Source organism: Antechinus flavipes, chromosome 1, assembly GCF_016432865.1.
Source record: "Antechinus flavipes isolate AdamAnt ecotype Samford, QLD, Australia chromosome 1, AdamAnt_v2, whole genome shotgun sequence".
Lineage (NCBI taxonomy): Eukaryota > Metazoa > Chordata > Mammalia > Dasyuromorphia > Dasyuridae > Antechinus > Antechinus flavipes.
Genome location: NC_067398.1, coordinates 106,386,074 through 106,403,440, shown reverse-complemented (window position 1 = coordinate 106,403,440; position 17,367 = coordinate 106,386,074). Strand labels below are relative to the sequence as shown.

The window sequence follows — 17,367 nt, the reverse complement described above, 5'->3', positions numbered from 1 at the left end:
AAATATCTGGTACCTAAGAAACTCTCTAAGACATTAAGTTGAGAGGGAAATTTAGAATTTCTGTTGTTCAGTCATTTTTTTCAGTTATGTTTGACTCTGTCATCCTATTTGGAGTTTACTTGGCAAAAATACTGGAGTGGTTTGCCATGTCCTTTTCCAGCTTATTTTACAGATGAGGAAACCAAGGCAAACAGGGTTAACAAAATAGTCTAGGGTCACACAGCTAATATATCTCTGTAACCAAATTTGAACTTAAAATTTTCTGACTCCAAGCCCAGTTTTCTCTTCAGTGCACTACCTAGTTGCCACTTACACCATAAGTAAAATTCACACACAGTGAAATCACAAGCTTGTTTGGTGCCTCAGGCCCACATTATCATATACATTAGCATATATACACACATAAACATACCATACATACACACATACACATATAATGCTATCTTCCCCATTGGAATGTCAACTTTCTCAAAGAAGGATTGTTTCATTCTCTTTATTTCTATTCCTAGCACCTAGGGTAGTACGTGGCCCATAAGCCAATTCAATCTAATGAACATTAATTAAGAGCCTACCATATACCAGTCACCCTGCTAAGTGCTGGGGATATAATATATAGTTATTAACAAAAAAGACAATCCTTCCCCTCAAAAAGTGATGGAGTGGGCTAGATAACACATAAAAGGAGGCAGATAAGGGAGGCAGAGAGAGAGATCAGGAATATCCCAGGGAGGGTTATTTTACCCATGGAGTTGAAACCAACAGAGCAGCAGATTCAGAGTGAAGTAAATACCTAAGTCCAGTTTCTTCTCTATATAAAGGAGGATATCAAGAGGCGTTTAGTACTTTGTCCTCTTCAATAAGTGGGCAGAAGAGAGTAAGAGAGTTGACGTCAATCAAAGCTTGAGCTTGTTGCTTAGTTGTTTTTCAGTAGTGTCTGATTCTTTGTGATCCAATTTAAGTTTTCCTGGAAAAAAATACTGAAGTGTTTTGCCATTTCTTTCACCAGCTCATTTTACAGATAAGGAATTGAGGGAAATAGGGTTAACTGATTTGACTAGGGTCATACAGTACCAACTTAGGTTCTCCTGATGATGTTATTTGGTTTTGAAGCAAAGAATGCCACAATCTCCGAAGGGAGAAAAATTCAAGGAAACCAAAAAAAAGTTGCATAATGGAAATAATTAATCTGCGTGTTACTAATGAAGACTTTTTGCATGAAAAATATGTTGTAGAATACATTATCAAAGACATGTATGGCTGGAAGAAAGGTGGCTAGCTCATGTATCAAGCATGGATAACAAAAATGAATCACATGATATCAGTTATACTTATATGTATTCAATATTAAAAGAATCCATGAAAGTTTTAGTTTTTGTGGGTAGAGGCTTTTTGAAGAATTTTATGTTAAATTTTTTTATGTTAAATTTTATGTTATTTGGGTTGTAGTCTGTCTATGTGGAGTAAACAATTGTGAATCTAATGAAATATTTTGTATCAGAAAAAGGATCTAGTGGTACCTTGACTCACAGCATCAGGCAAAGGCCTGTGCTCAGGTTAGAGTTTCAGAAACCAAAATTGGAACTAGAAAGACTCAGACCTTAGGTAAAAGCCTAGTTTCTGTTTTACCTAGGCCTCAGGTGTATCATACTAATGAAACGACTGGGGCTTGAAATATGACCTTCAGAATGAAAAGAACCCTGGGTCACAAAAACCCATATCTGACACAATCTAAGGGCACATTTCACATGTGGGATATTTCCTGGCTATATCTCATTTCCTGCTACCTCAGGATGAAGCTAATGCTGTCATGTTTAAGTTGTATATGGTTTCTTATAATCCAGATCTTAGCTATGAATACCAGCACCTCCTGATTTTCTAATCTTTATGACTCAGAATTTCTATCTCCTAAAGGGAAAATCACCTGTTCAACATTCATGACATGAAAGAAAATCCTTTGGGTATTAATTTTGCATGATTTAAACACTGGGAGTTGTATTCATAGAATCAGAATTTTAGAACTGAAAGAGATTTTAGTTATCAGCTTGTCCAAGCCCTAATTTTATAGATGATGAAAATGAGGCTCAGAAAGTTTAAGCGATTTATCCCAAATCACTCAGCTGATAGATTGAGGACTAATCCTGACTCCCTGGTTACCGAACTTTCTTTGTACCTTGTTGTTTGTTAACAGAATATTGATTAATGATGTTATAAAAGCAAACTTCTGAGAAAACTCCAATCCAAGAGTTCTTAACTTTTTATGTGTCATGAACCCCTTTGAAGCTAATGTACCCCTTTTCATAATACAGTTGTTATGTGTATAAAATAAAATAAAATACAAAGGAAACCAATTTTATTAAAATATAATGATAATTTCTAGAAACTTCACAAAACCCAGGTTAAGAATGCCCAACAGATATGCCAAACATATCAAGAAAAAAATAAAAATGAAAATCAATTAAAGTTAGTATGTAATTTATATGAATGAGTCCTTCTCCCCTTCCCCTTTTCCTCTAGTTTTGTGAACTCTGAGCATCTGACATAGGTGCAATCAGAAAGTTTGATGAATAATGCTAATATCCCCTATCTTGTGGCACAGAATTAGAAGAGTTATTCCTTGTTTATATCTAGCTTGCTGCAAAACATAGTTCATAAGACTTCATACAGGAGATAGAATTCACACCTCCATTTTACTCTTGCTTCCCAACATAATCAACCACAGTATAAGGTCTACTTGTAGGAATACCAACCTAGAGATCTGCCTTAATCCATATATATAATATATATATATATTTATAATACTTTCAAGCAGCCTCAGAATTGGGGACAGGATAACATGTTCAGTAAGACTACTGGCATCAGCTGCTACCTGTCTGTTCTTACACTTCAACTGCCCTGCCTCCTAGATTAGAATAATTTTCTTACACAGTGAATGTTAACCATCTGATTTCAAACTCTGTGATCTAAATAAAAGAATATCATGATAAAAGCACAAGAAATTTAAATTGAATATATTGAGCTACTTCTAAAAATAGGGGTCAAAAGATAAGGAATAATTAAGGGGATTAAGTAAATGCCATTTCTTTAAATCCTTGTTCATCTTAAAGATCAATGAATTCATTTTAAATGTACCTAGACTAACTAGAAACTTAGCGTCCTTTGCTCTTCACTTACTAATGTTTTCCTGCTTAAAAAGTCAGTACAATGGGATTTGGATAATATTACAAATTGGACAAAGTACACAGATAATGAGTTCTTCCTAGCATATGTTCAATTGGTGCCCCTTTGTAAGACACGTACACATCCATATGGTCATATGACAGTTATTTTTGGCTCAGTTCCAGATGAATTCACAAAAGCTGATTAGCCATTGCTAGAAAGAATAAAGAATCACATAAGGTGTAAAGGTTTCTTCTTTCTTTGAGCAGTTCTCCTAATGCTGGTTTAGTATTTTCTTTTATGAGGTTTTTTTATTTATATTAATGGGAAGTATGGATCAGATATTAGCCTCCTTTGTCATTTCATTATCTTTCCACTGTCCAATAAGGAGGATCTCATAAATTTCTTCGTTGACCATCTTCTCTCTTCTTTCTATGCTCTTTCTAGTGATTTCATCTACTTCCATGGCTTTAATAATACTTTCTGTATAGATGATGCTCCAATCTACATATAAAAGCCTTAGTTTCTTCCAGGAATCTCAGTCCTATAATATTAATTGATCACAAATCATTTCCATTAGAATATTTTCCCAGTATCTTCTCATTGATATATCCAAAAATTAATTTCATTGTCTCCCTTAAAGCTGCCTTTTCTTTAAACTTCCCTTCTTCTGTTGTTAGTGCCATCAAACTTTCATTCCCTTATGTTCAAAATTTCACACTTACTTTTTATTCTTCCTTATTTCTTAACTCCTGAATCAAAACAGTTACTAAATCTCAATTTCACAGTATTTCTTATGACTCTCCTTTCCTTTTAATTAACACTGCCAATTCCTTTAATTTAGGCCTGTATCACCTCTTGAGTAGACTTATTATGTCAGTCTCCTAAGTAGTCTCCCTGTATTTGGTCTTATTCATCCTCAGTCCTCAACTCTTCTTCACACAAAGATACACTCTTCAGGGCAGTTAGGTGGTGCTATAGATAGAGTTACCTGGAGTCGGGAAGATTCATCTTCCCAAATTCAAATCTGGGCATAGACTCTAGCTACACTAGTTACAGCAGTTCACTAGTACCAGTGTAATAATAATGTAGTACAATCCTAGTATACACTAGTAAAATGACTAACTAGTGTGGTGACTGAGCAATAACTTAACCCTGTTTGCTTCAGTTTCCTCATCTATAAAATGAGCTGGGGGTGAAAATGGCGGACTTCTTCTTTGGCAAGAAGACCTCAACTGGGGTCAGGAAGAGTCAGACACTATTGAAAAGACTGAACAAAAATATACTATTGTACTTATACCATCCCCCGATCAGCGACTTAACACTTTCAATCACCGAAGTAACAAACTATTCTTCAAAAAAAAAAAAAAATTAACATTTTGATGCACAAAAAACAAAATCCAGATCACTCCTTCGCCCTTATAATATAACTCAGATTTACACAGTGCATTACAATTTACAATTCACCAGTGTTATGAGTTCAAATGTTGGAGTTCTTGTTCTTCTCAAAACACAGGGCTTAGAGGCTTAGAGCCCTCCGAATATCTCCAAATCCAAAGGTTCTGTCCTTCAGCCTCTGCCTCTGCTTTCTTCAGCCTCCAACCAGCACAGAGATGGAATGTCTCTCTTGTCTCTTTCTGGGGAGCCCAGCCACTAACTTGCCGCATAGAGAGGGCTTCTGGCGTAGCTCCACTGAAATCCGTCAAAGTGTTCTCTGCACCAGAGTCGCTCCTCTCGAGTGCAGCTGAACTCTCTTCTGCGACCAGCCAGTCAAGAGGAAAAAATGTATTCTGCCATAGATCCCTCATCGCTGGCCTTTTATCTGACTCTTCTGAGAGAATGGGATTATGGGTTTTCTCCCATAGTGCTCTCTGGCCCAACGAGCTTTAAGGGAGGTGTAGAAAGTGTACTTTGTGAAGCTAGCATACTTGTGGACTCCAATGAGTAAAGGTGTGAACACAAGCCTTGTATTAATTAGTTCTACTTAGTACCTTGTTTCAGGTTCTGGCCAAAATCTTCTTGTAAGATTAGATCAACTCTAATTAGTTAGCAGTTAGTAAGGATTCCAACACACCAGGTGTTTCCCTCATGTAAAACCTGTGAGGAAAGTAGTATAAACCTGAATACTCCCATTGCTCAAATGAGGAAATTGAGGCTCACAAGAAAAAGTTACAAAGATTAATTTAATTTAAAGTTACAAACTTACAAATAAAAATTACAAAGATTAATCTAATTTAAAAATTTGAATCAAAATTCAGGTCTCTAAATTTATATCAGATTGCCCTTGCTTTATTTTGTGTGATAATTATTAAATGAATAGCTTTTATCTTCCCTTTTAATCTGTAAACTACTTAAGAGCAGGGATTGCGTGTGTGTGTGTGTGTGTGTGTGTGTGTGTGTGTGATCCCTAGTACTGAACCCAACATCACAAAATTCAATTCAAAGCAATAAGTATTTACTGCTCACTATTGTCCAGGCACTTATATTAAATGCTAGAGCTACAAAAAAAAGTGAGCTTTCAAATAATTCATAGTCTAATGAGGAGACAACATGTGAAAAACTATGTACATACAAGCTATGTTCAGTGTAGGTAGAAGGGAATCTAGAGGGAAAACACTAGCATTGTATAGGATTTCTTCTTGAGGAAGCCAGAGAAGCCATGAGGTAGAGATGATTATAGATGCTTAAGTGTTTGTTAAATTGAACTATTACTGAATTGTTTTGCTGTCTATTTCCCTAACAGAGTTAATGTCTGGAGGACTGGTCTTCTGTCTTTCACTGATTATCAAGTGCTTATAGAATAGAACAAAATATGAAAGAGCAGACATTTATTTTCTTTAAGGACCTGAAAATCAAGAATAAAGCAATATTCAACTAGTTGAATGATATATATTTAGTCAAACAATAATCATTTGATGTTCTTATGGCAAGAGCTAAGGGAGGATAGTGCTGATGAGTTAGAAATTGAGTAGGTTTTCTCTATGAAAACTTTCACGCACCAAGTAGGCAATAGATTGCATTTTAAAGGAGGAGGTAAATGTGATATTCCAATATAGGTTTTCTTAATGTTTTTATTTATATTTGACCTTCCAGAATTGGGAATCAATAAGGGATAGCAAGTTGTAGTGTATCATTGATGTGATAGAAAGGCAAATGGCTAATTATAATAAAAGTGGATGGATTCTGAAAGAATTTATTTTCTATAAATAAGTTGCAGATAAGAAACCCGATGAGACATTGAATGTATGAAGAGTAAACAGGGCCATGAGAACAGGAAAAAAAAGATATATATATATATATATATATATATATATATATATATATACACACATATGCTTGAATTATGTTATCAAAGGACTCGATCAATTTTCTTTTTTTTTAAATTTTATTTTATAATAACTTTTTATTGACAGAACCCATGCCAGGGTAATTTTTTTTTTTAACAACATTATCCCTTGCACTCACTTCTGTTCCGATTTTCCCCCTCCTTTCTTCCACCCCCTCCCCTAGATGGCAAGCAGTCCTATATATGTTAAATATGTTGCAGTATATCCTAGATACAACTCAATCAATTTTCAAGCACTTTAGGTTTACAAAGGAAAAATTAAGAATATACTAGAAAAGACTAAAGTGAAAAGGCAAAGATCAAGAATTATGACTACATTTATAAAGATAAATTTTGAGAGCTTGGCATTTCATGCAATGAAGGACAACTTGTGAACATAAACCAAATGAAAGGAAAAAGGGAAATTATATCATCAGACTTTAATCTTCCATATGAGGAATCTTGTGTACACACTAACTCTGATGAAGGAACCTCAATAAATGTCTTAACCTAGAGTTAACAGGACTAGTCTTGCCTCATTATTTTATGAAAGTTATCCTTAACTTAACATACATGTCTATGAGGATAGAATGTTTGGCCTGGAGTTAGAAAGTCTCATCTTGAGTTCAAATATGGCCTCAGAAACTTACTAACTGTATGATCCTGGACAAGTCACCTAATTTTTTTTCCTCACTTTCCTCATCTGTAAAATGAGCTGGAGAAAAAAAGTGGCAAATCACTCCAATATCTTTGCCAATAAAACTGGAAATGGGGCCACAAAAAATTGGATGCAACCCAAAATAAATGAACTACAACAAGGAATTGAGTTTTGACATTTGGTGGGGAGAATTTCTGATAAGGAGGAACATTATTTATCAATGAGAGTCAGCCCTTTCTTGGAAAACTATGGCCTTGGAAAGCTGTTTAGAGCACTAAGGGGTTATGGAGAATGCTTAGGCACACAGACAATATGTATTCAAAGTAGTACTTGAACCCTGGTCTTGGTCTCAGAGAGCAGCTCTTGCTCTCCACTACACATTCCTTTTCTCTCTTTTTCTAATCAGTAATAAAGGCGTTAGTTAAAGTTAGGTGACATTGTTTGTAGATCCAAGAATAATCTAGCTAAATTTGGAGGAGTTAATTACTAAAACCTTGGTCACTAGGTAAAGAATGCTTTGGGCCAGAATAATTCATGAAAACTATTTAATTATTCATTTAGATGGGATAAGCAGTACAGTGGATTAATCATTGGACCTGGAGTTAAAATCTTGCCACAGATATTTGGTATCTATGTGATCTGGGCAAGACACTTTATGTCTGTCTCCTTCAGTTTCATCATCTCTAAAAAGAGTATAATAATAATAGTTTCTTTCTTAGGGAGTTCTAATAAAGCTTCAACGAGATAATGCAATTCTTGCAGGATCAGTTTTTTTGTCATTACTATTTATTTTAAGTGGTGCTGTGAACTGTGTTGGACTGGAGTTCAGAAAGACTTGAGTTTGATTCTTGGATGAATCAGTCATAAAACATCAGCCCTGGAGACAGGAGGACCTGAGTTCAAGTGTGATCTCAGAAATTTAACATTTCCTAGCTGTATGATCCTGGACAAGCCACTTAGCTTCAACTGTCTCATTTATAAATAAAAATAAATATTAAAAAAGAATATCTATCTCATAGAATCATTGTGAAAGTTAAGTGATTGTTTAAAAAGAGTTTTTCAACCTTAAAGCTCTAGATAAGTGCTAGTATCACCACTGACTATTCCGTACATCGTTGGGCAAGTCACTTAATTTGTCAGCATTCTGGATAATTCTCTAATACTAGGGACAGTAGGATGGCTATCTTTGTCAGAAGGCATTTCATCACCAGGAGCTCCTTATGTTAATAAAATCCCAGATTAAAAAAAAAGTTATGATATCCATGTTATAATAAGGTTATTATGCTTTTGGAAAATAGTTATTTTATGAGCATTGTCCACTTAAAGTTCTCATTCAGGAAACAGAGGAAAAAATGGCATGCTTATTTAAATAACCACAATAAATTATTTTAGAGATGATGAAAATGATTCAAAATTTAAACTGATGTCATACTCAGAAAACAAACACAATGTCCCAGAGCTCAATTGCCTCTGCAATCAGCACACCCCTGTTTGACTGTTGTAGTGAGCAGCTGCATTATCTGCATTTTGCCAAGTAAACAAACCCGCCCCTGTGCAATAGCAGTTTGTTGTTTGCTAATGTGCTTTTATAGTTAGAACCTTTAACAACTCTAATTATACATTTTCATATAATGTAACAGCACTGTGGTTTTGTTCCTTAGTGAGCCATATCTATTGATGTAGGTCCATCCTTAGGACTACAAATCTTTTAGAGTTCAAAAGAAACATTTAGTCCAGGGGTTAATATTTTTGTGTGTTATACACTCCTTTGGCAGTTTGGGAAGCCTAAGGACCCTTTCTCAGAATAATGTTTGTAAATATATAACATAGATAGGCAGATCTAAACTCTATCCTTGTACACTGAAGAGATCTATGGATACACTAAGAATGCTACTATACTACTATAACCCCTCCCATTTTACAGAAAAGGATAGTGATATTCCAATAAGTAGTATGAATTGCTCAAAGTCACACAGGAAATACATGACTGGTGAAGGTTAAAAGTACCATTGAAGAGAAAGAGACAGTGTGGTGTAATGGCTAAAGAGTTGACCTTATAAATAAAGAAGATTTTAAGAGTCGTTCTTACCTCTGACAAATACTAGTTGCATGCCCCTGGCAAAGTTAACTTCTAAGTTAATTTCTAAGACTAGAAGTTAATATAGAAAGGACATTGGTGGAAGAAATGTCATTAATGAAAATCACAGGGCCAGTCCCTATACTTAAGTGGCAGAGGGATTAGACTTTTTTTTTCCCCCTTAGGTCATCACAAGAAAACTAGAAGCAAAAGATAGAAATGATGAAGAGAAAAAATTAGTTTTGGTATAAGGAAAACTGCTAATAGAACTATCCAGTAAAGGAATGGATGGATGCCAGTTGTAGTGGAAATCCATTCACTGGAAATTTTCAAGAGAACACTGGATGACCCCTTGTTCACTTGTTGTAGTGGATTATTTTGGGGTTGGATAACTTCTGAGGTCCCTTTCACCACTAAAAGTCTTTGATTCTGTTATCTTTTGACTCCAAATCCAATGCTCTTTCCACTTGTTCACTAAAGGAAGTAGCCTTTCCCTCCTAAGGGCTCTTTTAAAAGAACTGTCAAATACCAACAGAACAGTCACCACTTGCTGAGTTCTTTAAAGCTGTCTGATTGAAAGGCTTGGTTGACCAATACAAAGATGGAAGAAGTACATAGTCCCTTTACACAAACTCAGCTTGCAGAAGTCCTAAAATGATTCAGTCACAGTGTTAGTGAAGGTTATTTTAAACTAAATTACACCTGTAAAGGGAAGTTGTGTCATTGATCTTTCCTTTTAAATTTGAACTTTCTACTCACTGGCCTGGTACGTTGCAAACATTGAAGTGTCATAAAAAATACCTTGCTTTATAAATCACATTTGTACAGGAGCAGATTACAGCATTTTTTATTGCCCATCTGAAGCTCTTGGAATTTTGTTTCTCCAGAAGTTATTCCAGTTAAAAAGAGATGCCATATCTACTTCAAAGGAAGCAGTTATGAAATCTATATTTGGAGAGCAGAGACACACAAACACACATACATTATAACTTTTAAGTTTTTTGTTGTTAGATATCCTGCCTTTCATAACTTCTTATTTAGAAATATGAAATACACACAACAGAGTATTTTTCAGTGACCACTCTGTTCCCCATTTCAATGATTAAAATGATCCCAACAAAAATAATAGGTACCTAAGACCTCTGTAATTCATTTTAATAACTTATATAAAATGCCCTACAAGGCATTGAATTCTGTGATCCCTTCTTATTCTTGGTGTATGATTTTATGATCCCAAGATCCTTCTAGCTCTACCATCCCAAACTTAAAAGAGTTACACAATGTTTAGGCCATATTGTTTTTTATATAGTAAATAAAATGCACATATCACCTAGTAGGTAACTCGGATATCAATGGAATAAAAATTATCACCTAAGCCAATGTAAATGGGGTATGATGGGATAGGAGTAGAAGAAAGATTAAGGTAATATTTATGTTCAGTAAAAGAGATTTAGAGGGCAAAGAATGTTGTTTTTGCCTTTTTATCCCTAGGACTTAGGGCAATGTCTTGCACTTATCAGGGAGATAATAAAAGCTAGTTGAATTTAATTGATTCTGCAACAATTTAACAGAAGTCTTGTATATATTATCTGACATCATAGAGCTTATTTTTTCAATATTCTAGATAGAATTGACATACTATTTATGCCATTGTGAAAACAGAAAAAGCCTTCTTTTTTTCATTCAACTGAAATTATAGAGAAATACATATTCCTTTAGCTAACTTCCTTTCCAGACTTTTCATTTTTGGAAAGCATGTAGGAAATCAAGAATAAAAAGAAAACAATAAGATATTTCTAGAAAACAGATTAATTGCAGTATTGAAATTTACAACAATTAAAAAAATACCTCTTGTATAGTTAAAATCATTTCCTTCCCTATTCTTTGAGGCAAATGACACTATGACTAGACCTCTTTTCCATTCAAAAGAGAGAACCCTTTTGATAACAGGGAGGAGCCCCTTTTAATTCTGATGGATACTGATCAAAGAAAGAATAGAACAGACTATTAAGTAATTATTTTTCTAAAGGAGATGGTATTTATAAAGGCTTTGAAAACTTTAAAGTATTATATAAATTCAATTATATTATTATTATCATTATTATTATATTAGAAAGAATATTATTATATTAGAAATAATAACCCCAAACTCTTTTTAACATGCTGTTACCCTTTTCCTCTTCAAGATTACTGTTATTTTAAATTCTCTTATGGCAGAGGGCAGGAAGAGGGAAGGTAAAAGTGATCTAACCATTTGCAAATTTCTCTCTATATGCAAGAATTTTAACATTAGATTAATGTTAAATTAATACAAATTTATTTCTGGAAGACATGCTTAAGCCACTAAATACAGCATTTGTACTAAATGCTTTTCTAAGTCACAAAAAAAAGTTTTATGTTTTATATGGACACCTGGTAAAGGTACCTGCTATGGTATTAATGATCTACTTGACATTATGTCCAAGGTTCAGTCTTGCACCTGTTGTCTGGGTGGTAAATGTAACCTAGATAAAACATGGCTATGAGCTAAATTGAGCTCCACTGCAGACACTATAAGAAGGTGAAAAACTAAAATAATACTGTTTTAAAAAAGATTAAAAAAAGTAGACAATGCCTCAGCCAGCTGTAAAGTCAGGAGTTACAATGGGTGCTTTTGTTACAGGGTTTCCTTTAGCTGCACCAAACTACAATCTAAGAAGCTATTCTTCAGAAGATTAATTGACTGCCTCACTCTGAGGCTTTTCACAGCTGCTCCTGGCTACTGTGCCCCATGTCAGACATTCGGTATCACTAGCAGAAAATGGTATATCAGAGAAGGCCCCTACTGGGAATCGCCATGTGATGGAAAGTACAATCAGAGTTTTTTCTATTTGATGATCTAAATGAATTCCATGTCTCAGATGAAATCCCTGAAACCTGACCAGTAAGTCTTAATGTGGATATTTAAGCATGGTGGAAATGTATAGCAATGATGAGCATGGATGCTTGTTACTTGAAACCAATCTCTTTGGCCTTCAAGATTCCTATGCTGTTTTCTTGAGGGCCACTCTCTAAAAGAGCTTCTTCTGTGCCTCTTTTTCCTGCTTTATTTTTTCAAAGTGTACCCACTTTGGGTCACCTTATCTAAATATTCGAAGGAGTTGGGAATGATTATATATGTGGAATATGAGGATGGACCAATGAAGGCCAAGGGGACTCTTTCCCTTCCTTGGGGTTGTTAGTGAACTTGTGATGAAAAACTTTTTAATTGGCTGTTGAACCAGATCCAAGGGTGCATGCTAATGCCTCAAGCAGACAATGTCTGTCTTCCTTGGTAGTAAAAGAAATAAGAATTATTATGGGCAGCTGGGTGGGAGAGCTTTCTTGGGTCATTTCTCTCTTACTGCTGCATCTGAACTTTTTGCCTCCCAGTGCTTAATTTTTTTTCCTGATCTTAGAAAATGAAGAACAGAGAAAGTTATAATCCTGCAACCCTTAAAAAGTTGGAAGAGCCTTCTGAGGTCTAATAAATTAGAGTAACTTATAGAATCTGTATATATCACATATTTTCAGTGAGAGGCCAACCTTGAGTAGTGATCTACTTGATTCAACCCCACCTAGTAATAATGAAATATTATGTCCTATGAGCAAAGAAGTGACTAATCCATACGTTATGACAGAACCAGAAGTGAACATGATGGGGGAAGGTAGTGTTTTGTTAGAACAGCTTTAAATTGAAGTCCATCTTACCCAGGGTTTGAGTAATCATGCAGAATGTAGTGTGCATCTATTGATTCAAACATTGTTATACTTGGGTTCTTATTCACTATATTAGGTAGGAATTGATATTGAGAAGAACATGCTAGGTAGATGCTCATTAGCAATAGTAATAGAATAAACCTTTCTTATTTCTCAGGATTGTTCTTAGAATATAGAGGGAAGATGTAGCTAGCTGAGCTCTGAGGAATCCAAATGGTCATTACTTTTGATTTGGTCACTGTTTCCAGAACCCATATGATACACTTATAATTACTAACATTTTGATGTATTATTGTCCTTCTTAAAGATTGAATAAAAAGAAATAAAAATTGAATAAAAAGGAAAAAAGAATAAAAAGATAAAAAGAAATATATTTAAACTCAATATATGAACAAAATAAACCTCCCTTGGGGAAAGTTTTAAAGAGAAATTTGAAAGGTCAACCTTCAGATTGACCTCTTTCATTCCCAATGATTTTCACAAATCAGTAGCTTCAGAATTTCAAATGAAATGCTTCAGAAATAGATCAGAATAATGCAACTAGATGACCAATATTAACCAAATGGGCAAGAGAATTGTTTCAACAGGTTTAATATACTAGAAGGTAGAAGGTTTTACATCTTTATATCTTACAAGTTTAATTCTTTGTATGTGAATCTCAGGAATCATTGACCTTCAATGGATCTCATGTTGGTTTCCTTGTTAATACTTCTTGTCCTCATCTATACTTGGATAATATGAGATATTACAGGGCAATTTAGTAATTGGCATTCTTGACCTGGATGAGAGCTAAATGAGTGGGTCAGTATAGAATCATGAGACATGAAAGCATAACCAGCATGAATATTTTTTTCTTTCCCAGGAAGACAATTTATACTTTTATTCTGCCTCCCCAAGGTAACCACAGCCTCTCCATCTAAAGTTGTTTCCCGAGAATCAAGAGGAATAACCATGCCTAGATGTTACCCTCACAATGGCATTGTGTAGTTTACTCTTTTCCCTTCCATCAATTGCCTCTATCAATGTAGATTGACAACTGTTTGACAATTATGTAATTTAGAGTCCCAAAATATTTCCAGGAAGCCCTGAGGGATTAAGAGATCTGTCCTTATATGGTCACACAGCCAATGTGTGTCATTATCTTTCTATACACAAGTTGAGAGTGTTCCATTTAAAGTCATTGATAATTTCTGAAAACAGCAATTTATTCTTAATATGAAAACTTTATAGTGAAGGAATATATTCTGTTCTCCCTTCTCCCAGACTTCTTGAAGTTGAAGTTGGAGTTCAGCAAAAACAGCAGAGCAGAAGACTGGGATCAATAACATGCTTTTCTAGTGACCATACTTTTCTAGGACCAAAGGACTAAAACAGTTTTTATTATTTATCTTTTGAAAAGTCCTATGCATTGCATAAAAAATACAGTTAAAGTTAGGCTGATCATCCAAATCCATCCTGCCTCATGGGATTTGCTGCCACCTGAGAAAAGAGAATTTTGATCATGGATGCTAAAGTTATACTTTTTTTTCCCCCTGGCAAGATAGAGATCAGGTGAAATGAAGTGAAGGAATATGCTGATTATTGGGGTGGAGTCTTTAATTTCATTTCAATTCTTTTGAGGGTTTGACAAACATTTTGTCATCTTTTCTTTTTTCTATTTACTCATTTTTTTTTTTTAGTTTTCCTCATCTCCAATTCTCTTATTTTCTTTTCTATCATTTTCTTATCCTCAGGAAATAGGGAAGGCCTATGCGTTTTACTTGCTACTGAAGCTGGACTCTCTGAATTATGAGGGCCTAGAGAAGTGCTGGGATCTACTAGCCTCAGGACCAGCTGTACCTAAGGCCCCATTTCTTTCTCAGTCTAAAAAAATTGTTCAAGGTGGATGGAAAGCAGCTCATATTCTAATTCTAACAAAGGGCACCAATGGGCAAGGAATAGAGGTTTCTTATTCTGTGGATGGAGAATAGAGAGAACATAAGAGCATTAAATCTCTCATGTGTGCTATCCTCAACAAAAGTTTTGGCTGGGTTATAGAATGAAAAGAGTCAGTATATCATGTCTCTATCCTCACTTGGTTACTGGGAAGTTATACATAACCCAAATATTATGTCTGTCTGCCTCAGTTTCATAAATATATATATACATATATATATATGTATGTATTCCTTCAATATACAATGTAGATAATCATACTTACCATTATTAACTAAATAATTAAATCTAATAGTAATTTTTATTTCTGCAGTGCTTTTAGTCTTACAAAGTGCTTCTTTTGAAAAGACACCCTGAGATAGTCTGAGTAATAATACCTCCATTTTACCAATGGAGGCACTGAGGTTTAGGAAGGCTAAATAAATTGTCTACCATAACAGCGACAAACTATGAGCATCTGAGAATTCATATAAATTCAAGTCATCTTTTATTGCAAGTCCAGTACCCAATTACTATAGTTGGCCAAATGTCACACAGGTAGTACCTGCTAATATAGATTAGGGTTAGAGATTTAGCAGTGTATGGGCTCTTAGAAATCATTTAGTTCAAACCCTTCATTTTATAGATAAATACCAGAGGAAATAAAGATAAATAATTTGCTCAGGGTCATAAAACAAGTAAGTGGTATTCAGGCCCATATCCTGTAAACCCCATATCAAGTACTGTGTACACTATATCTTTCTCCAGCTTCTAGACACAGAATAATGTACACTACACTATGCTAAGATTCTCCAAGTAGCTTCTTGAATTTAAGAGAACAGCTGTTATTCTGATAAGTAGGGTTTGAGGTGAAGAAAAAGTAATTCCAATTATTTTTTCATTCTTCCCTTTTCCCATTTATGAATAAAGGGGGAACCCAAATCATTCAGAAGAAAACAAAGCATGCTAAGGAACAGTTTGCATCTGCTCACAGAAACCAACATGACATTAATGCTTTTTAATGAACAACTGAAAATCTTTCTGCTTTTTAAATCTTGCTTAGATAGTAGAAGAAATAAAAATTCAAAACCAAGTAAGGGAGTTTAGGTGCCTGCTGTTGCATTGTTCTAGCTCTGTGTTGTTCCTTGACAGTTGTCCTCTCTGCATAATCGGATGTTCCTCTTCCCCCTCTTTCCCTACCCTCCTTTCTTCCCCCCAGCCCAAATCTAAATGTTCAAACACATGCTAGATTTATAAGCCATGTCACAACACCATACTTCCCTGGAATGAGGGATTTAAAGTGCAACAGTAGTGCTGAAATGTTAAAGATTGGTCTGGACATTATCTTGCTGGGTAGGGAAGAAAGGAAGAGAGTCTTCTGGTCTTAATTCTCATTCATTAGGAAATGAAACAAAGCGGAAACTATTCACTTGAGTGTAAAGTTTTGAGAGAGTTGTGCAGTTCTGAGCAAACAGCTGCTGAGCAGCCCTGATTAATTCAAGACATCAGAATAAGGGGAAATCTGCTTAATATTTGCTGCCCCCTGTAGTTTACTCTTGCATAGACTCGTTGAAATCAAGTGAGTTATTTTAAACTTCTGTTGCTTGTCACCCAAATCTTGGGCACAGTTGTGGAATTTCATTCCCGTCTATTTTCAGGTCAAGTTCACATAAAAGAATAGTGTTATGGGGTGAGGCAGGGGGATATTTTTATCAGTGTGTTTATTTCACTTAAGTGAAATATACAGAGGGAAATTACTGCCTTTTAAAGATGCAGATTCTATTAAATAGAGAACGCTGCTAAGATAAATATGATTTCCTTTTAAAAGGCAAAGTAAGCATCTGTTTATTAAACTATTTTCTCAATTTCCTATTGCCGGCAGAATGTGGCATGGAACATGATTCCCATTGTCTCCCGGCACAATATCATCTAATAACATTAAGTTTAAAATTCGGGGGGGGAAAGCCAAACCCTAACACATTGTGTCTTTTGGTCTGTTCATTTACTGAAACAAATATAGATGGCAGGAATTTTATCTGGGCTTAAAATAGCACATGGGATGCTGGAAATTTAACATTGGCTCAGTGATGAATGAAATTTCATTATAATGAATCACAATTTAATAACGAAGTTTCATGAAAAGCTTTAGAGCAAGTCATCGCTATGGAACAAATGCTGAGGCAGAGGCTACTAAAACAGTTTATTTTAGCAATAGATTACCAAAGAGGAGTGGACATGCACAAAATAGCCCTGTCCAATGCTCTCTCTTTGAACTCTTTTAAAACTCAATCTTTCTCACTGTACATTTATAATTCCCAGGGATTTCATGGGAGGGAAATTTTGCTTTGTATTAAAGATAGCCCTCAACTAGAAATAATGTCTCCTTTAGTTTTTTAAAAGGAGATTATGGAAGACAATCTTTATTAAAGATGCACAATTTCCCAGTTTGAAAACATTAGGAAATCATTGATAAATAATTAATATAATAATAAAATAATA

General features: G+C 34.9%; 1 protein-coding gene across 18 annotated transcripts in view; it reads right to left on the bottom strand.

The window, feature by feature from the left end:
- PTPRD (protein tyrosine phosphatase receptor type D) overlaps positions 1-17,367 on the bottom strand; it is a 2,844,105-nt gene that overhangs the window by 627,175 nt on the left and 2,199,563 nt on the right. The window lies entirely within an intron of this gene.